General features: G+C 35.1%; 1 long non-coding RNA gene across 4 annotated transcripts in view; it reads right to left on the reverse strand.

Annotated features, from left to right (window-relative positions):
* LOC137860706 (uncharacterized) overlaps positions 1-24,193 on the reverse strand; it is a 33,180-nt gene extending 8,987 nt beyond the window's left edge. For 2 of the 4 annotated variants that reach the window (XR_011099140.1, XR_011099139.1), the window contains exons 1-5: positions 24,097-24,193; positions 18,541-19,262; positions 9,888-10,009; positions 8,624-8,711; positions 3,035-3,165 (exon numbers count right to left, since the gene is read on the reverse strand). This is a non-coding gene — a long non-coding RNA (uncharacterized lncRNA). Of the gene's footprint in view, positions 1-367; positions 1,001-3,034; positions 3,166-8,623; positions 8,712-9,887; positions 10,010-18,540; positions 19,263-24,096 lie in introns of those variants that run through there. The other 2 variants (XR_011099147.1, XR_011099145.1) reach the window with 2 other exon arrangements.
* Between the last annotated feature and the right edge of the window lie 910 nt (positions 24,194-25,103).

Consider the following 25,103-nt stretch of genomic DNA (forward strand, 5'->3'; position numbering starts at 1 on the left):
AAGACTTGAGTGCAATATACACAGAATTCCTTTTACTCACTAAGAAATTGGAGATGCACTTATGCTGACATACATGGTAGTACTTAAGGGGTGAAGTACAATAGATACACGTATGTTCTAGAACTCCATTAAGATTCCCTACTGTAGTACTAACTCTAGCTGGATCGGACCTTTTTGAGTATGCTCATGGTAGGAGCATCCATTGTATCAGTTTGATTTATTATAAATTAATCAACTATCGACATGTTTGCCATTGCTTTAAAAGAAAGGAAAAAGATCTCTACTTAACTAAAACAAAACAATAACAACACAAAGCTAAGAAGTGAAATTGGATCATATTTTCAAACAAGTTTCATACAATCTTCTTGAACCAACCCATTTGTTTGTCATATCTGAATGGTGTATACATTAACTTTAAATACTGGGACAAGGAGGAACATAACAATAAGGGAAGTAAGTAGAAAGGGAAAGTGGGAAGCAACAATGAGATATGGAAAATGACAACCAGATGTAAATGGTTAACATAATGAGAGAAACAAAGCTTTTTTTATATGTTACTACATCTAGTTAACAACATACATAAATCTCAATACTGAAAGAAATCCAATCTATCCTGAGGCTCATCATCTCTATTAGAAATTACAAATTATCAAATAAAAGATTAATTTTAAATTATATTTAGATAAATTCCTTCTAATTTAAAAATTCAAGTAAACCCATATTGATTATGAGAAAATATAGAAGGATTCCTTCTAGCATATAAAAAGTTTTGTTTCAGGGACAATAAATTTATAAAGTCAAATTATACTTGCACTGATAACTTTAAGTTTAAATAGCTTAGCTTCTCACTTTTTTTTTTTTTTCATTTGAATATCAGAGGCATAATGAATAAAATAACTTAGAAATTATGAAAAATATCCCTGGAGAATTCAGGGTCTTCCACATTTTTCTGTCAGGAAGAATTTTAAACAATATGCTCTTGCCAGTCCAGGATGTTTAACTGAATAAGAAGACAAACAAGCTCAATTATCTCATCAAAATATGTTACCATTTAGACTTTAGGAGAACTATTTAGTAGCAAGCATATTTAAGCAACCAGGTTGTAGATTATTAATTCAGTAGGAGGGTCAATTATCTTAATAAGGACTGGAGGTGACATAGCGGTTTGTGATTTTAATCTGCAATAGGTTATTGTGAAATTGCCTGAGGGTGAACATAATCAATTTGGAGCATCTAAGCAACATTTACTTTGTACTAAAACTGACAAACAACCGCAGGAAATTCACCAGTGCTGTCAAACAGAACACTAACACACAGAACAATAAAGGTATTATTCTTCAGAGGTGGGTGAAAGAATGACACTAGGTATAAGATATCTACAGAAGTTTTTGCATGTATTATCATAAACTATCCTATTCTGCATTCAGTTCCTGGAAGAGAAGAAATTGAATTTGCCACCTCCCAACCCACAAATAAGTGCCCAAAGTTTTATGGAAAGATGGAAAAATAATGTTTCCCAAATTTAGAACTCAATATAAAAAAATCAGCCTGTGCATTCAGAACAGATATGACAATATACTATAAAAGTATTCAGACATATTATTTATTAAACTCCTATGCTGAATGTCTCCAAGTCCTTATTCTTACAGATAAATTATTTATTACTGAGCACCACTTAAAGAAGCTGCTGAGGGGTCACTCCTCTGAATTTCTTATGTCTGACAGAAAGAAATTCACATCATTAAAATGCAAGAAAGTATGCACAGCACAAAGCTGCCTCTTTTCTCATTTGGTATAGATGGATAATTGACAAAGTATCTTGATTGTATTTGAATGCTCTGACTTTTCAAACAGGGAGGAAAATATATTTTAATATATTGGGCCTACCTAGAAAGAATTAATATTGTAACTTGACCTTTATGTCTACATTGTTCAAATATATTCTAAATTGTTCTGAATATTGACTTACAGAAACCTAAGATCTCAGATTGTGTAATTAGCTTGGCTTATAGCCATCAAACCATATTGGAGTTTCTTGTCATTAAATGTGCCAGTGAAGAAAGGCATGTCATGAATCTAGTAAGAGGGGGAAAAAAAGATTTTTTCATGTTATTCTTTGATTTTCATCATGAAAAACAGATAGATTGGCTTTTTTTCCCTTTTCTGCAGAGAATCAATAAGTTGAGCAAAGTTGTGAACATTGGCAGAATGACTAATATCAGCGGATCTCCTGTGGTGACCCAAGCCAGCCTCATTCCCTAAAATGCATCTCTGTGGTTATTTTATAGCTATTAGTACAGCATGTCTTTAATGAGAAATATTTCATAAACTCTGACTACATCACAGAGAGATGGCACATTGTTTATCCCAATAATGAAACAATTAGAAAGCTTAGCAGGTATAAGAAGAATATACTCTAAATATCTTCCAAATCTATCATTCTCTGTTGGATTCCTGCAGACTTTCCAATCTGCAGTGCACAATTACAAAAATCTTTTTCTTTGGTTTATTTTCTCTAAAATAAAATGTTTAATTTCTTGATCTAGGATGTAATGTCACAGTGCCATACTCTTTAGAACAATTAAATAAAATGGAGGTTAAAGGACGACTGTGTCACTCTGACTATCAGACAGTAGGAGAAAGGTGAAAAACAAGGCTCTAGTGTTTGAAGAAGTCTATTTCTATAATAAATTGAAACTAATTTCAAAAATTAGGGAATGGATTCAAGCCAGGAAAACATCAGCATAATAAGCTTAAATGAAAGACCACTCAGGTAGGACTGATGAGATGGGAGTCTTCAAAGAAAAGAAAAGAAATAAATACAATTACATCATTGCCACTAAAATAAATAAAATGTTAGCTTGAAATATTTGAGCAATAAATGTAATTGACTGAATGACTACAAGAATTTATACAACACTATAAATATGATGGACATGGGATTGGGAATGAAAATGGTAACAGTGTTGCTACAATAACACCAGAGTCATCAATACAGCACACCCAACCTTAAACTTTTATAACATTCATCAACAAACCTGTACCTACATTACCACATCGTTGCTGTTCCTGTGTGAGTTGTGTAATTTCTGCCTCCAGAACTCCTGTATAGATAGCCCTGTCCATCACAGGAGAACACATCCACTGCCTTTTCCCCCCAGGTGCCTGTGCAGAGAGGATGTTAGAAAGATAAAAGAATAATCATGTCTGCACATTGAGTGCATTAAATGGAATCTTTTAACTCCTTTCCTCTCCCCTTCCTTCCCCATTTGTACAAAGAAACATAGAATCAAAACATATCAGATACATAAATATAGCATGTGTGCAGACCACATATATATGTCAAAAATCACGAGCTGGAGTACAAAGTTAGATTACAGTGTAGACATTCCTTAAGAAGATCTGTAAATATGAATCATTAGAGCATAAAACAGTAGGTAAGTAGCATAAAGCACTAAAGAGAAATAGAAATGAAGAAAATGGTACCTGAAAAATCTAACTGAAAAATGAAACTTTATGGACACAAAGATGTAGAACAAATGGGAATCATGTGAGTACCCAATACATGAGAACAGTAGCAGTAATCTGAGAACAAGTGAAGAGAAAGACTGCATTATGAAGAGCATCCTGCAAGGATTTTGAAGCAGATAAGCTAAAAGTGAAACTGAGCATACGCTTTTCAAAAAATCATCTCAACAGTGTAAAAACAGATGTGAATTTGCAGTGCGTATAAAATACTGAATCATAAACCAAACAGCTTTTTGTTATAAAAACTGTAGAATCTAAAATCTGATGTCTCACTTCTACCACAACAGATAAAGGAAATAAAATGAATGGGAATGTGGCAAGGTAGACAAAATTAGCAATCATTGTCATTGTAGGCTGGGAAGAAGAGAAGAGAATGAAGGTCCTGTTTTGAGTACACAGGGAAGAAAAAATTGGGAACTACTTTTGTAAGGAAAGAACTGAGAATAAACCTGCAAGTCAGACCTTCTTGAATGTTATAATACAATTGGGTTCAGGATTTTCAGATTCTTTTTCTCTCTTTTAAGTCTGTGCAATTTATCTTCTGCTTTGTGACCTTTCACTATCTCCTTCCTCTTTTATTTCTGAACAAGTTTCCAGATGGTCTCCCATCCAAGAAATTCCTTTATTACTCAAAGTAGGTAGGATCCTATTTTTACCAAAATACATTGGACAAGGTTCTTGTGCTTTCTGCAGTTGTAAGAAATGAAGTGAAGCTTAATTAAGGCCCACATCATAAATACTTAAGCAGTTTATATTCATATCATCCAATCGTTCTTTAACAACATACAATTAAAATAACCTAACAACGATTCTAGTATGGAGAAAACACTGAGACTAAACAAAGCTAGTCTATTTTATTTTATAGAGGATCCATTTTGACAGTTTATAGTTTGCAGCTAATTGTGTAATTTTCATTGGGTTAAGATTTATGCAATGTTGAAGAGAGACTGACAATTAAAATCATTTCTGACTGAAAACAGTTTACCTGCAATTTTTGCAAAGAGCAAGTGAAACTACACTAACTATAGGAGATTAAACAAGAATTCGTATCTGTTTTTCAGTTTGTTTGACATTTTTGCATTTGGCAGCACACTGTGTATTGACAAAGTAACTGTTTCCAATATACACTCAGTTTGTTAGTCAATTCATGTGTTGCTGGCATTGCTCTTCCACACAGCAGCAGAGAAGCAAAATTTGAAAACCCCCAGAAATGTGTGACAGCAAGCCCATTAAAATTGGCAGAGTTATGAAGGAGATCTAGTATATGAAATAACTTTGATTTTGTAGGCAAATAGAATTCAGAGTGCTTTATATTGTTTTGTTTCATCTTTGCTTTTCCTTACAAAATACTTTTAAAAGATTTCCATCCAAAGCTTCAGATAATATTAAATATAAACCTGCTTGGCTGTTTTCCAAATAAAAGAAGATTTTTACTGGAAAATGCTAAATTATGAAAGTTATGGAAACAGATTCAACAATCTTGTGATAACCGGCAAACAGTGTTTCCAGCAGCCTACTCTCATCATACCACATGAGTGGAGAATGAAGAACTCAGCTCAGTGGTGCCAATGAGGTTGCTCTAACAACTACTGGGCTTCCAAGCTCTCTTTATCTGGAATGACATTGTCCCAGAGCCTGAACTTTCAAGTTATCTCTAAGCACTGTTCTCTGAAGAACAGTTCCATACTGTGGACTGTCCTAGAATTAGAGATCTCAAAGTTTCTTGTCACAAGACCTAAAAACTTGGAGCTGAAAGCTCATGAGAATCCCAGCTGCAGTAAAAGCTCCCTAGAATTGTTAAAGTAACTTTCAGCCTTCCTGAGGAAGAAGAGTCACCCGTGCTGCAGGGATGATAGATTATCCATATGTCCCTTTAAAATTTTGCTCTTTCAGCTCCATAACGACTAGAGAAGTATCAGGAAACTAAAACCTGGAAATCCTGAGAAACTTCAAAGCTCTATTTCAATATATATTTTTTTTCAAAATATAATATTTAATGATTGTGAATACATTTGTTTATACATGCTTTCTCCTGGGTATTGCTTTTATATAAAAACCCAGTTTTAAAAGCAAAAGGAATTTTCCAAGAAATAGATAATCTGACCTTTTCCCATATAAAGTTAGAATAATATCTCTCTTTATAGTATAAAATATATGTTAAGAAATTTATGCTAGGGAACAGATGGTAAACAAATCAAAAAGCAAAAACTAGAGCACTACAGAAATATATATTTTTCATCTTTTTCACTGTGGCAGAATGCAGATGTAAATGTTCTGACCGTGGAGAGTCTTTCACATGAGGTTAGCTTTTCTGAGTTGTCCTGTTGACAGCTGTGAAACTGGCACATATACAGCTACGGGGACAGAATCATGGAATAGTCTGAAAAGTACCTCGAAAAGTGTAGTCTGGCATCTTGCCTCAGACAAGGTCAATTTTATCTTTGTCATTCCTGGCTGATGTTTATCTAACCTATTAATGAAGGTGTCCCATGATGGCAGCTACAGTTTTCCCTCAACAATTTATTCTGTTGCTTTCAATATCTTTATCATCACAATGTTCTTCACAATATCTAATCTAGGTTCTTTCTTGCTGCAATCTAGTCTAATTAACTTCTTTTTTTATTCACCATGGACACGGTGAAAAAGTTAGTTTTTTTTCCTTTTTGCAAAGGATTTTTGTATACTAGAAGGTTTGCAAATATGTGTAAAGGACAGGGAACAAAGTTAAATTTCTTTAGCAGTCATCAGCTGGAGCTGGGAGAATAAACTAGGTTTAGACAAAAATTTGAAAATTTAGCACAACAGTAGCTATAGGAAAAATATAGGAAGAAATGCTGACATATTTGTGGCACATGATTATTGATGGGATTTGGTAGGTCAGCTTGATTGTTGGACTTTGTGGTCTTGGAGGTCCTTTCCAACCTAGATGACTTTATGATTCTATGATTCTGTAAGAGAGGACTAAGAACTTACTGCTCTGCATGATGCTATACAAGAAGAATGGGAAAAAAAATTGTTTGTTTGTTTTTTGGACACTGAACTTTTTATTGAAACAGAAAGCTCAGGCCCCAGAACATTTAGTAAAATCTATTTTCTCTCGGAAGTTATGTTTAACAGATTATTTTTGACCAGCATATTAAAAAGATTCAGAAGAGAATCCACCAGTCTCTGAAAATTTTTTAGAACTTCCTCCAGCAACATAACAATGGACTTTAACATTAGATGGGAATTTCACCATGTATTTTAAGTACCTGCCCCAGTACTCACTAAAATCTTAGCAATTTGAGCTAGCTTTGAAAGTGTCTTGGAAAATTCGTTTTGTGCCTCTGCTTACAGTTGTCTGCTTAGCTGCTTTTTTCATGAAGGGAGTCAAAGCCTCATGTGCTAGGTGGTCTACAGTGATCTATATTTCATGCAGGGATACACTGAAAGCACATGTGTCTGAACAGAGAACAACTTGACTTAAGAAAATCCAACCCAAAAGTGCAGATAAGGATTCAAATAAGATTGAATAAGCAAATTCAGAACTAACCAAAGCAAAACAATGCAAATGAACAACCAACCACCATCACCAGAAAAAAAAAAACTCTCAGATGAACATTTTGTCCTTTTCTTAATACATTCTGCTCATTTGTTGTGGCTTTATATGAAACTATCATAAAATAAAAAATATGCAATCTCAAAATTGTTAATAAAGATAAAAATAGACAGTTTTGCTAAATTCTACATATAGAGCTTGTGCTAAACATATTCTTAAGAATCATGATGTTGGTAAGCCTTAAAATAACAGTGAATTGAAAATACGAAATGTATTATTAATAATAAAAATTAAAGCAGCTTAATCCATAGCTATTTTAGGTGCTTGTATTATAAATCTAAAGTGTCAAGCTGTCTTGGATCCAGTAGCTGTCTTGGATCCAGTGCCTGCAGAATTTCATCTAGAGGACATTCAGAACACCTAGGTTAGTATGGCACAAATGTACTCTGTAGTTTTCATTTTCCCTGTGCTGTAACATCTGTAATGAGCTAGAGATGCTTGCTTTCTAGCATCCTTGCTGACCCTGTACATTCTTGGTAACATCTACAGTGATTAGCACAGCACATGCAGAAGACGCACACATCAGGTTGACAGCAGTGCGTAGAAGTGTCCCTCATGCCTTACTTACTATCATTTTGTAATTTAAACAGTCTGATTCTCAAACTATAGAAATCCAAGGACTGCTTTATTGCAAATTAACTTTCATTAGCTACAAAGGCCAAAGAGTTCTATTACAAATAGAACTCTTACCAGACATTGTCCTTTTTGCTACAGAAAGGAGAGAAGAGAGCTCGGCTTTACATCACTAAAAAAAGCCAGGAAGCCCAAATCCCCAGAGTCCAACACTACTACAGTCAGTTTAACCATCTCAGGAACACCTTAAGCAAGCATTACATCAGAACTGAGTTTGTTGGCCAAAGGGAGAATGTCTGCCCAGAAAAATGGAGGCAGTGTTTTTATTGTCAGTATTAATCTTCGAACATATTAAACCACAAACGTTCTCCTGAATCATCATATGGAATATCTGTATTTTTAATGACTGCCACTATTGATAGATCAGTCTTATAAGCACTGAACAAGCTTCTTTTACAAGTGTGAGCTCTTCTTAACACTCTTTATAAACATTAGAGAAAAGTTTTAAATGTCGTATTTGATTTGTGTTTTATTTGAAATGGAAATAAGCAGCCCACACAGGCTTAATAATTTATTTAGTGTTTGGTTTGATACATTAGGGCACACCGTTTAGATGTCAAAACATCCTCTTTGGAACTAAGAAGTCCAGCAAGTCTTAAAAATCAGCTATTCCAATAGTCATTCTAAGGCAAATTTATTTTTCTCCTGGGCATTGCTTGATATGTGAGAATTCCATATTTTACCTTGTGGCTGGACTCCCTAGATTATTTTTGGTGCAGTCTTTGCACAAGTCTAAAATAAAAGACGTGAAAAAGTGGATTTTCTCTTCCAGTCACTGCATTATGTCCTAATGAAAGACTGTGGCATTTTTTATTAACACTGAATATTGCTTTAAACAGCTAAATGAATACAATAGTCTCCAACTTACCTTCCCAAAACACACAGTTTGCTAGATAGATGATAACCACAGCTGAATTCAGTCCTAATCGGATTCCACTGTCAAATACAGAACCTGTAGAAAGGAGGAGAATTAGTCTAATTGCTTCTAGTAATTAGAAAAGAACACAAGTAACTAGGAGAAAATTGCTAGGGAGGGAAACAATTTAACAAAGAGAAGAAAGTGTCAGAAAGCAGTCAGAAAAGAGCAAAAACAAAACAGCACTAACTCAATGGGGCATGCTGTCTTCCCAGACACCGTAGTCAGAAGGTTGAGCTGGGGGCACATCTCCCACGTGAGAGTGCGATGGAAGCTTTCGAGACAGCACAAAGGTGACTTTGTAGTCTGTGGGAGATGTATCACAGCATACTTGGTTGCAGCACTCACAGCAGAACCTGCTGGAAGCTTTGCCATAGTTCAGCAGAAGAGTCGGTCTGGAGGAGCCTTTTGCCCTGCTATCCTATCATGAGAACAAGGGTTTAGTGCTAAACACTATGAGCAGCAGAAGCAGGTCCAGATGCCAGGGGAATTCAAGTGATCGTGGGGAAAGCTGAAAACCATGGTCTATAAATCGCACTACAAAGGTTATAAAAATAATTCAGATCGTTCTTTCTTTAATCCCAAACCCAGTCATCAAGTAATAAAATACAGCAACTGTTTCCTAAAAACAAATTCTGTCATTTGTTTTTGTGTTTTCCTTTTTTTTTTTTTTTTGACATCATTACCTACTTAGTGGATAAAAGGAATTCAATATATATAGAGTCTAGAAAAGTGCTTGACTGATACCTCACAGCAAATTATTTCCCAATGACTTGCAGAAGATCATTGTCACATGGCTTGAGAGCTGACTGTAAAATAAAGGCTTAAAGTATTAAATTTGGAGTGTGTGTGTATTGGGGGGGGCGGGGGGAGGGTGTTATTTAACAGCATTCTGTGGAGATTCATTCAGTTTAATGTCTTTATTAATAATGTGGATGTGGGAGTAAAAATACATTAATGAAATATGCAGGTGAGAATAAATTAGAACTTGAGGTGAACACCAGAGAGCACAAAGGAATAACACAAAGGGGACCAAGTAAGATTAAGGAATCAGACAGAAAATTACAAAATGAGATTCAAATAGGAAAAATACAAACTAATATGTGAGGAAAATAATGTAAAATACAGATATTCAAATAGAAGCTGGGATGAAGTATAATGCTGGAAGAAGACCTCAGAGTAATAGTTATTGAAAATTGAGTAAAAGCTTACAGCACAGCATGGGTCAGATCATTTTAGTTCTTTTCTAGAATTCAGTTTCTTCAGACAGTGAAGAAACTATAGCAGCTCTGGCACTGCAACCAACAGTTTCATTGGAATCAGCCACATTGGACCTATTTAAACAAAAAAACAAAGAAAAAGGTTGTCAGTGCTCAGTTCCCATAACTGTAAAGATAGTGACAAATGAGTGTATGATTTGTCTTGGAAATGACATAACTAAAACCATTATGAAAAAAATAAAAATAAACCAACACTACATATTAGGTTGATACAAGGACCCAGACCTGAGAAATGGAAAGGAGAAGATCAGCCACAAGCAAGCCATGGTTTAATTGATTTGTGTAGCCAGACTTTTTTTTCCCCTTTGGTCGGAGAAGTGATCGTGCAATTTTAGACTATACTGTGATTATACCACAGTGGTTGTATCAATGTTATTGCGTAGTGTGGTTTCAAATTATATTGAATATTACAGAGTATTTGATTTAGATCTCATCTGAGCCTGTTCCCTGACATGCCAGAGATTTGGGACTCTACGTGTATTTCTTTGAAGACCATAAAGAAGAGCTGCTTCTGGGAATTTATTGAAAGGTGTCAGAATGTGTGACTAAGACAATGTTGTGCAGGACATGCTAGAAAAGCTGCCTTTCTTGCTAGAAAACATGCATAGAAGTCAAAATATCTCATCTCTTGAAAATCTAGCAAACATTTGCGTCACTGAGGTATTTGAACAGTAGTTGCTTTATTTAGCAAGTTCCACTTCTGCTCCCCCTCTTAAATTGGTGTCAATTCCTATCATCCCTCCTGCACCTATATTAATAATTCTGAATCCGAAGCAGATATTTTCTCAGGTATGATCATTAGCACTTGTTAAAGGCCTTGTTGAGATTATTAAATGAATCTTTCACTTACTCACCTTCTGGTTATTTTTCAATTTGTTTGAAGATGGCTGCAATTAAATCTCTTCCTAGGAAGAGGAATTCCCCTAACAAGGTGCAGCTTGCAGCTCAGCACTCCCAGCTTGCTCCCCATGATCCCAGAGTGGCTGCATCACACCAGCTGTGGAGAGGGGAGCTGCCAAACTCCTGCTGTGCTCTTGTCCCATGGCTCAGCAGCTCCATTTGCCTCCATGAATTCTTCTGTTTCTTTTCACATTCCTATGGCTCTGGATGCTGTCCGAGAGTTGCCATGTATAAACATATTTAGTTTGGTTGCTCACTGAAAGCAAGACTATGAGATAAAGGGGACAGAATTGCTTTATGTATGGCCAGCCTTACCAATCCTCTCATCCTCTGCAATCAAAAGGCATTGGGAAAGCTGTCCTGAAGCCAACTAGTTCAGGCTTATGGCATGCTCTCTAGCGAGGTGACAGCCAAAATCATGGCATGCTAGTTGAGAAAGTATTAAATTGATGGAGATGCATCACTGACAATGAAAAACAACTGAGATAAAATTTGTGCACAGGGTCTTTTTTGTTTGCCTTTTTTTTCCTTGTTTGCTTCCTTCTTTTTAAGCATACAACTGCATCACCTTTTTTTTTTTTTTTTTTTTTTAACCACCTTTTGTTTCCGTTTGACACAAATAATTTTTCAATTGTAAAATTAAGACTATGCAGTAGTTTTGGACAACTTAGGAAGTGTTGATAGCAGGGTCTGGCTTTTGACATAGTGGGGTTTTAAGAAAAAAATTTTCATGGCTTTTGACTTACAGTTTGTAACATGAAGGAGTTTAGATGCAGGTGATTTATGTGGTATCTTTGGAAGCTTGAAAACAGATTGTTACTTTGCATAATCAAGTTATTGATATCCAGTAATGAGTTACTCTATGTGAATCCCAGGCAAACATTTCTAAAATAAACCTGTAAACATGCTGAATTGTTATTGCATGGTTTATTGGCACAAATGACTTTGATTTCCTCCTAAACTCTGTCTTCATCTCACAAATGCAACAAATAAATCATGTAATCAGTAACGTGATCATCCTAGGCAGATGTCTTGATACCACCTCAGTAAGGTCAGCTGAGAGTCAAGGCTGTAAGTAGAAACTTACTGTACACTGGTCCTGTGGCTAATATTAAAGTGATTGAAGCTTTAAAACACTGTTTAAATGATAAATGGTTATTCTACCTTGAGCTACCTAGGTTGTATACCACATTTTCTGAGAACCAGTGTTTGTCTTGTTGCTCAGCTCGTTTGTCTCTATTAATAAAATTCTCAGAGTGCACATGCACTGTAGGCAGTATGGAAAATTTGCCTAAATCCACCAATTCTATAATTAACACTCAAATTTTTCATTACTTTTCCCAAGATTATCAGCTCTTATTACCATAGTAAATTCTGAATGTTCTAATGTAGTTCTATGCTTCCATACATTCCCCAAAACAGAAAAAAAATGGGGTGCTAGTATTCACCAAACCAAACAAGCACAAACAACGACAACAAAAACAAAACTCTGCCTTAAATTTCCAAACATAGAAACATAGAACTAGTTTTTCAGTGTTGCATACATTAAATAGAATTGAGGCATATAAAGAAAAACAAGTATATGCTTAGGCCCAGCCATGAGCCATGTGATACTAAAATCATAAGGCTTTTTTTTTTCTGGGGGGGAGGGTGGTGGTGGTGTATGAAATATTAAAATGATTGAACTAATTTATATTAGCCTGTTATCTTAGTTTATCTTTAATTGTTATTATTTTTATTATGTCATTCCTTTCCTACTATTCATCTGCATTGTTGCAAAGATATTGGAAATATCTCTTCTCCCAAATACATTTTTCACAATCTTGACTCAGAAGATACGGATTTTGGGGAAGATCATTCAAACTATTGGTCCAGAATAATTAAAATACCAGAATAAGTTATGCACAGTGAATTTTGATTAAATATATGCTTCATCCCATCATTTTAGCTCTTTTCTAGAGCCTGAAATATGACACAGGACAAGATCTTTTTACGGATCTTGTAGAAGAGTATTTATTTTTGCTGGATCATCTAAATATCTTTTAAATAAAAATAACAATATTTTGACTCACAAAAGTACAATTGACTCATGCATTAACATTTACAAACACACATATATATGTATTTTTTTTCCCCACTTAGATACATATACATTTTGAACACTTCAATCAAAACTAGCCATTTCTTCCTGATCAGCGTAATACACGATTCTTTCTTTGTACATAGATAATTTTTCAACTTGTATTTTAGAAATGGATATTTTTTCAGTATCATCACTATGGTAATGTATTTCAGATTAATCAAAGCACAAATAATAGATATTGGGTAAAACACTCATTGATTAATCAAAATTCCCCAAATGGAACTTCAGTTGCTTTCCGTATTTTCATAAAGAAATGCATTGGTGTTATTTAGATAGGCCTTACTCAAAACATTTTATATTTTTTAAGTGACCTGCAACCTACATATTTGTGTTCCTAATGTTGTTCATTTCTTTTGAGACTGGCACTGCTACCATACAAGATAATGATGATGAGACAGTCTAAGGATAAAACATGTTTGGAAGACACTTGTCATATATTATTAAATGAATGGGAAATGATCGGTTAAAGAAGCAGATGATTAGGAAGGAAGGCACATTTTACTTGCAAATAGAGCACAAGTTGGCAACTAAACTTGAGCAGGTTTTAGTACTATTGAAATGTTATGTTACTACTTTTTGAACATTTGCAGGATGAGTCCATGAACCAAAACACTTCTGCTATAAGGAGCGCTGGGTGGTTATTTCTGTGACTATGAAACAGAAGTACTACTCTAACAAGGGAGATACTATGAATTTGCCAGAAATATTGTTAAATTAGTGGACATAAGCTTCTTAGTGGCTAGGTATCTTGTGATGCATATGCATTTAAAGGAAAAAATAGCAATGTCAGAGTAGTGTGTAATGAAGACTTAGTGGAAATTCACATTAAAATCAACGTTTATGCTCCTTTGTTAAATATTTGATGTCATAAATTGCCTGATGACTTCAAATCAATGCAATAAAGATAAGAAAATGTATAGTAACAATAAACTGGAAAACATATTGACATACTTAATAGTCCATGTCAAATAGATTATAGCTTTTTTTTTGTTTAAGTCACAAGGTATGTTTGACATTGATGGAGGCTGCAAAACACAGTCTTCTAATCATTAAAAATTATGAAATTATGTTTATAGTCTTTGGGCTTACAAATTATTAAAAAAAGAGATGCTTTGACTGATGTGATTCTGTCTTATGAAGTTCTTCAGACTGGACAGAATACTACATTAGGCTGTGAATTCTCCCTTTACTCTAATGAGATTATAGACCCAGACTTGAAGAAAACAGTAACCCGTTGTACTTCTTCCAAACACCCCAAATTACAAGAGGAATTGAATAACAAGAGGATTCACTGTAAGACTGAAATTCCCTCTTCTACCCAGTACCAAACCACAAGAATTATGTTATTCAACAATGCTAGGGGATTTTCTTTCCCTCACTCCTGTGTTAGCACATGTACCATACATCCTGTTAGTGATCTAACATCTTGCCATCTAAAATTTAGAAGACATAACTTATTTAAGTTGGGTACTGATTATACCAAAATCTAAAATACAGACTACCTTTGACTACACTAAGGAGAACAATTTTTCATTTATGAACACTGTTAGTCATAACACTTTCCTTTTATGCTGTGATATTTTTCATGGTATCTCTTCATCAAATTAATATGTCATAACATTTATTTTGCGATGAATATCAAGACACACGATGGGTTGTGCAACATATTTCTTACAGGATAAGTCACCTTCTGGAAGATAACAAAGAAAGCATTCCATATGAGAGGGGCTGCTAAGTATTTTTACCTGAGCAGAGTTATTCTCCCTATCTATAAAATATACGATACCAGTATCACACAAATGCTATGTTATTGTCCCAGGCTACTTCACATAAACCCTCTCCTTTTTCACTACTCCACTCACTATTCAAATGTCACATAAAAGCATTAGTGTCATAGGCATTGTTACTGCTATTCCTCTGTCAAAGGCAACAGTTTGGCAAGATAGAAATTGTGCTGCTTTTCTGTCAGCTCCCCTACATCACTACTAGAATACTGAATTTTCTGTTACATACAAATTTACCAATGTAAATTGTTTGAGATGAAAACGTTACACATGAGAGATAATTGAAAAAATAAATCTCAAGGGGTGATGTTTTCTTTTTATTGTTATTGTTGTTTGAAGAGCAGGGAAAGACCCGATCTACGGTAATAGGTAATAATTTCTTTGAAACCATCTGGTGTCCTCGATCTTTGGATTAGAGAAGATTAGCCAAATGCAGAAGAGATGTCATTGTATGGATCCATGAAGATGGACAGACAGAGGGAAGAAAACTAAAGGGTTTTGCCAGAATGAAATCCTAGAAGGTGGTAGTTTTATTTCATTGTACCAAAATAAGTTCACTTTAGACTTTTCTTTTTAACATAGCAAATACATTCAAAGTCCTAATCAATGAAAATATTTATTCCTTACACTTTATGTTCAAAATAAGAAGCATAACTAAGGCTGATGTGATCTGATATTATATTCCCAATATGTTTGGTTTTCCTCCTTCAGAAAGATATTGTTTTTTCCAACAGCTGCTTGTCATTTGCCATGATTTAATATTTTTGAATGGTGAAAAATAAATACATGAAAGAAATGTAAAAAAGAAAAATACAGAACCAGAGTTTGATGTTAATAGTAAGACAGTGATTTTGGAAGATATTTACTATAAGAATTTTCATCATATAGTAGTGATATTTTAGTGTTTTTGATTGTTCAATAGAGGAAGCAAAGAAAATGCAAATATTACCTGTAGTTCTTGATTTCAATACTGAACCTCAGGTTACATAGAATTAATATTGATAAGAGTACTTTCTCAACACAAAGATCAGAGGGAGAATATTCACACATTTTGAATGAAACCCATCTTGATATGGAAGATTAAGTATGAGGTAGTCTCGCATCTCCAGTACACTCATCTCTCCTAAGAATTATTTCTGGATATGCATTGTTATTTCTTAATCAACATTATTTTGTTCATGGTTTCTAAAGAAATTGGCACAGCTTTTCAGAATGAGCTTTTCAGAATGCAGAATATTCACCTAGTTTCTAAGCTTGGGACCAATGTTTATTTTTGCTGTCTCAATTTGATTTGATGATACTGGGGGAACTGTTACCATCTGCTTCCATCTTATGAGATTGGTCTCACCATATGAAAAATAATGGATGTGACCAGAATGTGCTGGTTGGTGAAAAAAATCACATGTACACACTGCTTTGATTTTAATGAAAAAGGAACAGATTATATGATATTATAAAGAGCACTCACAAACATTTTCCTTTATTGAAAACTGAAACTAATAGAAGTGTTTTTCAAACAAAAAAGATATTTCTGACAAAAACATTTTTAGAACTTAGAGCAGAAATTTGGGATTGCCAGAAAACAATCTTTCTGACTTCTAAAGGCTTACTTGGGGGGTATATTTTGTATAAGTTTGGTGTGGTTTATTTGTTTATTCACTCAGTTCACAGCAATATTTTATTTTATTGAGTAAGGAGAAAATTTGTTTGAAAACTTGCTATGATCCATAGATGTTTTCATATAAGATAGAATTCTGAAGACCAAGTTTTAAAAGCAACCTATACTGATACACTGAATACTAGGACTAAAAAGAGCTAAAAATGATTAAATCCTGTTTTGCAACAGAAGATTAAACCCCTAAACTGCCTTCTGTTTTTCACTTCCTAGACCCCTGGAGCCACATTTATGAATATGGACCCTCAAAGCTGTTGCTTGAAAATAGTAAGGTAGAATCTTGTTTTCCATTTTTGCAGTCGTTTGTTTTGGCTACTGCAAGGTGGGGATTGCATCTGGCCATTGCAATGGCATAGAGAGGAACTTACCCTCTCCAGTTTCTATATCAGAAAGAGAAATATTTCTGCATTCTTCTGCCTTTTCACTCATCATCTGATGCAGTGAATGAAGATATAAAATAGCTGAAATGGCTGCTGCATCATCTGGGCACAGTGCTCTGAACCAGACCTCTGAGGTGGCACTCTCAGCAATCATCTGATCTACAGGTCATCTAAATGGGACAGCTTAGGGAACTCTTCTGCTTGGGACCCCCGCAAAGCAACAGCTGCCTTTTTCAGTTTCTTGTGAACCCATTATGAGTCTTCCTCAATTTAATGAGTTTGTCTAATTTTAATATTTTGTTTTTAAATATAATTCATTAGTCTTTAAGGTAAAAGAGGGGTCTCAAATCATGTCATTTAATTATTGATGGTGGGAAAGAGGTAGTCTTTCCAGATTTTTACTAGAGCTAAAATCTAAGGCATTTTAACAGGTCTGGTGAATGAAGAAAATAAAACTTTGAAGGGGAATAATTACATAACTCATCTGTTTTGCAGTGTTCTTTGAATGCTATTGAAAGTAAAAATATGGAACAATCAGGTATTCAGTTGCCACCACCTTTCCTTATTTCCCTTATCAATGATTTATCATGTCCTTAGATATGCCAGAAAGTAGACTGGATAAAAGACATCTGGTTTACTTTGGATGAAGTCTGTTAATTTATATCCTCTGTGGTCTATTCAGGAAAACTCATGGAACTCTACTCAGGAAAACATCTTTCCTCATCTTTTCTATCTATTGGAAGATGGAAAATAGCACATAGTCCGGCTTCTTCCTTAGCTGCTATTCCCTTACTATTTAAGGAAACAAAAACACTTTTACAGGAGGAAACATCTCTGCTCATAGTACAAATAAGTAGGAGATTAATCTCATGCTAAACTTGGTTGTGTTGTCTTCTGAGCCAGTTTCAAATTCTAGTCCAGTCTGGGAGAAGTACTAATGTACATCCTACAGTGTTCATTATATTTCTCCTGTAGGTAAAATTAAAGGAAATCTGTGATCTGGTTTGGCATTGGGGGGTGTGTGGGAGAAATCTCACATAATCCTTTTGTCCTTTCCTTCAGAGAAATGCTTATGGAAAAAAAAAAAAAAAATCAACATACAAATCTTCCAGAATGCTGTTGTCCATTATCTTTGTCTGCAACTGCTTTCTTGCATTCTCAAGGCCAATCCTATGTTTTCTCTTGTTTTTAAAAAAATAGATTTTTTGTTTTAAACAGAGTGCCTCATTATAATGAAATTAATCAATCTAAGGTTTTTGTCCCCTCCATAAATTCTCTTCTTGGTTGGAAGAGAATGTTTTGCTGGCAGATCTCTACTTCTAATTTGTTGCCATCTTTTTTTTTTTCCTTTACATTAATACTCCGCTTTTAATAGTTAATCATAACTCTGTCTAGCCAAAGGTTGAGGTCTGAAAAAATTGTTGTCCATCTCATATTTCTAAAAGTACAAATCACAATGAATGATGTAACTTCAGCTCCAATGTGGAAGTATTATTTCAAAGTGAATGGCAATAATGATCTTTAAATTATATGGCCCAATTTTCTTCTGACTTTTATGTTTTCCTGTAAATCAGGAGTACATTTCTCAGGGCTATAAAGTTGCACCGACTTTTAATTAAGCAGGTAACCACAGAATCAGCTTGTTTTTAATACTTGCAGACAGCATAAAGACACAGATTCACAATGATTATAATTTAGCTCACCTTGATAGCTGGGGGAAGACAAAGCAGGAGACCAGACACGTTTTGAGGCAATTCCGTGAGCTTCCATGAGTTAACCACAATACTCACTTCCTCGACCCCTTGGGCAGCAAGCAACTAACATTTCTTCACCATGTAAAAGCAGCATCCCAGCCTGCCCTCCTTCCCTGGGGAGGTAACTACCACCAGCTGGGGCTCTTGGTGATCAGAAGGCATGGGGTCTCTGACAGTGCCTTCCTCTTTTCTCAGGGGAAGCTTTCAGATTTTGAAGGAACATGTTATCATACAGAGCTTGTGTAGGCATGCTGTTTTATTGCAAATGTTGGATTCATTGCATCTAAAATATCTCCATGATTCTCTTCTCAAGCAATATAAAAAGTTTTGTTTTGTTTTAAGAAAGCCAAGTACTGAATTTAAGAAATACTCCTGTAGCCTTCAAGAACTTCAGGCTTTCAGCTGGGAGTCTGACAGTCTGACATTATTTTTAACCTCTCATTTACTGTCTCTTTGGATGGTTGGTTTTCCTCATGTACATTTTTATTTCTTAGGTATTATTCATGCTATTCCAGCAGTCATGTGAATTGGTTACTCACTGTGGGTGGAATGTTATGAGAATTTAGTAATGAACATCTCCAGCGATTTAGATGAAACTGGATACTTAGTTGCTTGCAGAACCAGGTGAAAGTAAAATTTCTAGCTCTGAGGAAATTTCATTCATTCACTCGCTAAAAGAAAAAAAATAAATAACGTCATAAGAATGCAATGATACCAATTTTCCTCTTAAATTTGAATTCTTTTCACACAAGTTACCCGATCCATGCAAAGGGTATTTGTACCTTGTTTTTCCTTGTTAGCTTTTTATTGTTTTTGTTTTTATCAAAGCTCCATCCTGAAACACCAAAGATCTGTTTTGTCATCAACATATGTTGTACCATGGCTGGACAGTGTCTAGATAAAATGAAAACAGACCAAAATCTCCTAGCATGATCTTTTGTTAAAATCAATATATTGACATCAATAAAGGATAAAAGATTATGACAGTTGTGCTTTCTGTGCCAGAAAAACTACAAGGCAGAAGACAAGCTGCAATATGCATTTGGGTCAGGGCTTGTGTCAATGGAAGCATGATGAACTTTCAAAAGAAACAGCAGGCAGTTTAGGTTAGGCTCAAAAGAAGTAAGGAACAAAAAGAGGTCTAGTTTTCTTGGCCTTATGGCATAGGGACAAAAAGCCTCCAGTGAAGTGCAAGGAAATTCCTCAGGGGATCTATCCTAGCTTCAAAGAAGGACGTTTCAAAATGTAATAGTTTTAAAAAGAATTTAAAAGGAACTTATAACTACAAACTTGAAGCCAGGCTTCTTTGAGATTACATGTCAACAGATATTTACAGTATGTTGTGGTCAAGTTCATAGTAATAAAAATTCAGATTGGTGATATGAAGGTATCATCTAACAATATACTTAGATTTTTTTTCCCAAAACATTTTGTAGTGTTTAAACTGTATTTAATCAGAGAGGACATTTCCTGTGATATTTAAAGAAATTGAAGGCAGTGGTAAGTTAAAAGAACCTCAGTTTGAGTTGGCAAAAAGCAATTTAGATATTTTTGTAGTGCTGATGTATTGCCAAGGTCACAAACAAGACTGATTTATATAGGAAATATGAGTTAGAAAGGCTATTTAAGGGAGCCATAAATACTTCGCTTTGATGTGCTTAGATAGATTTATTTCTTCCATCAGCTGCACAGAAAAATTATGATTTACCAGTAATCTTCTAGCACAATTCAGTGATAGAGTATCTGATAACTTTTCTTGAAAAGAAATAATTCCCCCCATATTCTGTGTATTAAACTGATATTCAGAGTAGAATTAGGAATTAAGAAAGACATCCTGAAAATCTGCAACAGCCTCATCTGCTAAGGAGCTCTTAACATAACAGAATCATAATCAGAAAGAGTTAAAGAAAACTTTTACACTGCTGGGTGCCACATCCCCCAAGCCCCAAAGAAACAAGGCAGAAACACGCATCTTAAGAAAGATAAACCATTACACACAGTAGGGTTTTCCACCACCAACACTCTTCCAAGCACGGTTTCTCAGGATTACCTCTTCACTGTTGAGAAGGGTGTTTTGCTTACTGAGTCTAGCCAAATACTACCTGTAAAATAGCCTGTTTGTGCTTTTATTCCAAGGATTCAGCCAGAATGTTCATTTAAGGCAGAAAATTCTCAACATTTGTCTCAGAAACATTGGTATGAAAAAATTTCTTGAGTGGGTTCACCCCTCTCATCTTAGCAGTTTTCTAGAAGATAAAACTGCGCTTCCAGTGTTGATTTCAGCTGCACAATGGCGGATGGGTTGCATGGCTGATCTCAACAAAGAAAGGAAACAAAGCAACAAAGACCACAACAGCAGCTTGAATGGTTGACTCTGTTTCAAGTATGATATACTTATTATTCAAAGCTTCTCCCAAGCCTGGGGCAGGGGATGAGGTGGGGTGAAGTGCTAAGAGGTTTTGGCTCAGGAAAAAAAAAATAAAAATCTGAAAACAGCCACCTCTTCTCCTTCCCAGGTTTTCCAAAATGCCCTGGAGGTAGGAAGGTCAGCCTTAAGGAAAATTGTCTAGAAGAGGACAAGAAAGAGAAAGGCACAACTCTTTATCAAAGTGTTTAAAAGTTTTTCACCCCTGGGGGCTTCAGAAATAAGGTAAGCAATGATGAATTGCATGCACACAACTACAAGGGAGTAGAGAAGTCAGACAAATGAACAGGGCAGGAATTGTGATCTGTCCATAGCAAGTAGCTTTCACAATGAATAATGCAAAACTAAGCATTTTGAGGTGGAGGTAGGTTAGTAATAAAGTTCAGTTTTATAAGTTTCCTGAGGGGAAAATATTTATATATATATTTATTTATATTTTTATATTTATATATATATTTATATAAAAAAAACAGTTCTTATGTCCATTAAAAAAAAAAAAAAAAAGTGCTTTCAAGCAAGAAATCTAATCAGCACATTGCTCACAAGCTCAGTTACAGGAGGTTTGGACTTGGACTTTCTACATTTAACCCCAAACCTTTGTTTTAGCTTTTCTTAAAATCACTACATACTTGGCTCTAACCCCAAGTAATTTAGTACCTGTTTGACATAACTGTAGTGTTAACTGGAGGTTTACTTGAAATCACAATATCTGTATCAGAGGAAACTCAGTAGGAAATAGTTCATAGCTTCTCTAAAATTCAAAAAATTAAGTGTTTGAAAGCAAAAACAACTCTACAGGGTAATAAAGTTTAGTGTTTTTTCATTATGCACACTTATTATGGATACATGAAACTGTCACTGTAAGATTATTCTAAAGCACCTATTAACCAGTATTCAAAATAAGAGGCTTAAATTCATATTCTTGTTTTGCACGTTGCAAGAAAGTATTATTCTACATAAGCCACCAATGAGACAGTTACTCATTGACTAATTGCTAACCACAGTCACTATTCTGCCCAGTTTTTCATTTGTTAAGTCTCACATCTGACATATGGACACTAAAAGTCTCCAAGAAACCCTGTCTCTATGAGCTCAGGGTTAAAAATAGATTAAAATAAGTAGTAAGTTCTGTTGTTGGCTCCAAAAGTGCTATATTTTCCAAAGCTGCTCCTCCTCCCTTGTTTGTTCAGGAACACGAATCAAGCACAACTAAGCTTGTGAAGTGCAAAGAATTTTGAAGTACACCAATTGTAAAGAAAACTCATGCTTCAGACTGTTTGTATGAGTTTTCCTCGGTAGCTAAGAGCGTCGCATACACTAACACAGCTTTTAGAAAAATGTAAGACACTAGCCAAGAGAACAAAAAGGACTGAAAAACCTGTGCTAGAAGAAAAACAAATCAGTTAATAGGAGTGTTTTGCATCAAATTGTGTGCTATTCTAAAAAAAAATTCTGCAAAGAGAGAGCTGTGACATTTATGTATTAGGGAGTATTCTTTCTTAGAAGAAAATGTTTTTAAGGGAAAATAGGGGAAAAAAAAAAAAAACAAAAAACAAGAGCAACGACAATAAAAAACTAGAATTAACCTTCTATTTTTTTTTTTTTCCTTTCCCATAACTTCTCTCGTGTTCCATTTTTTCAGTACCCAGGTTCCCAGTCCCATGTATTCTTTTACTGTCACTGATCTTTCTTTTCCTCAGACATTAATCTCCAATCCACAGACAGTGTTTTCACCTCTGAAAACCACTTACACATAGTACAGAAATTCCTGCAGTACCTTTGGATTCTTGGGATGGACAACAATGGGTATTCAGTATGCAGTACTGGAGGTGACCATGATACAGCAGGAAAGAAAAAACAGAAGTTTCAAAACTTTTCTACCAAAGGAAGAAAAATTGAAGTCACCAGTCTAATTGAGACTTGTGATCTTTCGGGAAAAAAAAAAAAAAAAAAAAAAGATTAAAACTCATTCAGCATACACATAAAGTCTATTTCCTCTCCATAAAATTGCTTTTCTATTTCTTCAGGATTTACAGAATTATTCCAAGGCCATAGATCTGTGGGAGGTGGAAGGAGACAGGCAATTTTAATTCCTATGTAAGTAAATATAAAAAGGGAAAAGCAAAGAAACACTTTGTTTTCTTAAAGTAAAATTAGCAGGACTCCAGTAGAACCGGAAAAATAAAAGAATGAAACAATCATTTGAAAGCCAATAAGTAAGGCTTAAAATGCAGGAGTCTTATGTATCAGGCACTGGTACTATGACAAGTCTACTTGCCATTATTTTTATTTAACGAGAATGAGTTTTCTGCTCTTAGTAATGGCCCTTTCTGAGACCATCCTATTCCATTTTATAAACTGCAGATATTTCTCAGGGCTCTGCCTATGCAATACTGAAGGAGCATGCTAAAGGGCACCACAGAAAATTCCCAGGGTAATTAAAAAAAAAAAAAATCCCTCAAGCAGATTAAAAAAAAAAAAAGTAATATTTACCAGAACTACAGGCATTTTGTTTAGTGTCAGAATCATATCATTCTGAGCTTTTCTTAGCATAGACTTGAACAAATTGGATAGCAAGATGCAGTAGTAACACACTTCTGATATAACAAATTGCTCTTTATTTAAAGTTACTTCTAAAATATGAATAAGATTTTAAAGCCTGTCAAAGATGGCATGAAAAGATAAAAATAAAGAAGTGTCAGGAACAAAAATGTTCTTTTTTCCTTCCTCTGAATTAATTTGCATGTCAGTCAAAAAATCTGTCAATGCATATGCAATATAAGCAGCATGACTTACACTACTAAAAGCGTAGGAAAAAGGAACAAGAAGAACCAAAGAAGAGGAAAACGACAGCTGTGATGAGCAAGGATTCTTCCCAAACTATAGTACGTATTCAACTATAACAATACACTCAAAGATGGTGAAGAAATGATGACAGAACTGTCAATTACAGCTGAGCAGAATGTAAAAAGAGCTACAAAATCTACAGAGCAGAACCAACATCAGGTGGTTGGTTAGGCTTCTCTAACCACCCACCCTACTGGCCAGAGCCCAAGCCCTGTGAAGTAGCGAGGTCCTACCTCCTCCTGGCAGCCCCCACAGTCTGTTGGTACTCCCAGGCTACCAAGATGGTGCAAACAGCTCTCAGGAGCTACAGGGCTGAAATAAATACAGGCCTGATGGGAAGCTGTAGCTGTAGTCACAAAAGGTGTTGGCTGAGATGTAAATTGGATTATTGATTGCTGCTGTTCAAATCCATATGAAGTCTAGGAAAGGAATGAGTTGGGACTTTAATTTGAGGTCTTGTTTATCCAGCTGAAGAAGATGTAGGGATTAAGCATGCTTAGAGGTTTTTGCAGCTTCTGTAGAGGTATCTTTCAAGTAAATTTTTAATTTGAAACTTTTCTTCATTAAAAAATCATTTTGTTTTTCAGCATTCAATGTGAAGAGCATGGGGAGGTAAACAAATTCTGTGCACAAATGCCATTAATAAAGCTAAAGATGTCTTTTAATCAAATCCTGCAAGTTTCTCTATTCGGAATCTGAAGCAAGACTAACTTCAGGTTTTGCATGTATGAAAGGACCCTATGGAAAAGAATCAGCTTCCCTTCAGTTCCTGTTAGGTTCACCTTGAACATGACCAGCAGTGCTGCACAGTACATAAGTTGAGACAGAATTCAGCTTTGGCGTTGTCCTAGGATAAAGAAGCAGCAAGGAAAAACAAAAAAAAAATGCCACAAAATCCCTTAACATCACTTTTGTCTCAAGAATAAGCAGCTGCAACTGAATGCATGCAGACAGAAGATCTGCTGAATAATGAGTTCCCATTTCTTTTGTGTACTCACATATTGAGAAGAATTGTACTCTAACTATGGATTTCAAGGTTCGAGTCCAGGCTGTCAGTATTGCCAGCACACTGGGCTGGCATTTTAAGTTATAGGTAACACTGTGAAAAGTGGAACACGTTAAGTGTTGTTTCTCTCAAGCATTAAGATTTCATCATTCTGAGTCTGTTGTTCAGAGAAAGGCAGCCAAGCCTTTCTTCCACAGCCTAGCAAAGGACTGTGTTATCAGTCAAAATCTGTCT

This window comes from Anas acuta, chromosome 1, assembly GCF_963932015.1.
Source record: "Anas acuta chromosome 1, bAnaAcu1.1, whole genome shotgun sequence".
Lineage (NCBI taxonomy): Eukaryota > Metazoa > Chordata > Aves > Anseriformes > Anatidae > Anas > Anas acuta.